Here is a 1,315-nt window from a genome sequence, read left to right as displayed (position 1 = left end):
ATATTAATATATGTATATATATATTTATATATATATTACGTAAACGTGTGTGTATACATGAGTTTGTGCGTGTGTATTTGAAAATTGTGCCAATAGAAATTTTTGTACGTATATGTAGCTATGCGCCTGCGTATGTGTGTGCGTGCGTGTGTCTGTGTTCGTGCGCGCGCGCGCGCGTGTGTGTTCGTGCGTGTGTGCATGAGTGTGCGTGTTTTGTTAATGTATTCGTATACGAGCCAGTGCGTGGACTAGACCCGAAAAAGATAGCCCCAGCAATCATTATTCATGTTTAGACTGTCTGTAGACATACACCCAGTAGCACAACAACGGGCCCCCTAACTCACAGATAAATAGATAAATAAGTCACTTTGGCATACAACAATATTAATATAAATATAGATATATATGTACACACACATATATATAGACATATATATATATGTATATATATATATATATATATATATATACAGATAAATCGCAAATAAATTATTTATCATCTTTGGTCTGGGGAGAATATTTTTCCGATTTTGTCCTTGGCCTGTCCAATGGCTACGTCACTATTTTTGCGACCACCAGCAGCAGCAGCAGCAGCAAGCAGGGCAGGCAGCAAGCAGTCAGCAGGCAAGGGCAGCAGGCAGCAGCAGCAACAACAGCATGGGGGCACAGCGTAGTTGCAGCTTAACAGTTTTTAGTTAGCTTAGATAGTTAGATTTTTTGGGGTATTTTCCTTTCACCCAGCGGTCCCAACTGAGTCAACGCCCACTCGATTTCCGCCGGGAAACCGGCCGGTATCCCGCTAGTACATATATACGCTGTTAATACACTAAGGGCGCGGGTGTGTTTCATAAGCATTTGAGTATTAGACGCGCATATGCTTTAGTTCGAAACTCGATAGAATATTATCTCTCTCTCTCTCTCTCTCTCTCTCTCCTCTTTCTCTCTCTTTCTCCCTGCTCTGAGCTCGTCTGCTCTCTCCTCGGGCTCGCTCGCTCTCACCTCATCTCTCAATCTCTCTTCGTCTCTCTTTTCTCTCTCTGCCGTCGTCCCCTTCTCTCTCTCGGTACGTCTCGTGCTCTCTCTGCTCTCGTCTCGTTCTCTCCTGGGCACGTCTTTTTCTCCCTCACTCTCTCCTTCGCTCGCGGCCTCTTGGGTGGCCTTTCGTGGCTCGTTTGCTCCGTCTCTCTTTTCTTGGCTCTCCTTCTCTCTGCTCTCTCTCTCGTCGTCTCGGTGGCGTCTCGCCTGGTCTGACCGTGGTCTGCGTGCTCTCTCGCTCTCTGCTGCTCTCTCTCTCTTCGTTCCTCGCTCCTCTCTC

This window comes from Priapulus caudatus, unplaced genomic scaffold, assembly GCF_000485595.1.
Source record: "Priapulus caudatus unplaced genomic scaffold, Priapulus_caudatus-5.0.1 Scaffold391, whole genome shotgun sequence".
Taxonomy (NCBI): Eukaryota; Metazoa; Priapulida; class Priapulimorpha; order Priapulimorphida; family Priapulidae; genus Priapulus; species Priapulus caudatus.
This window is presented reverse-complemented; position numbering follows the sequence as displayed.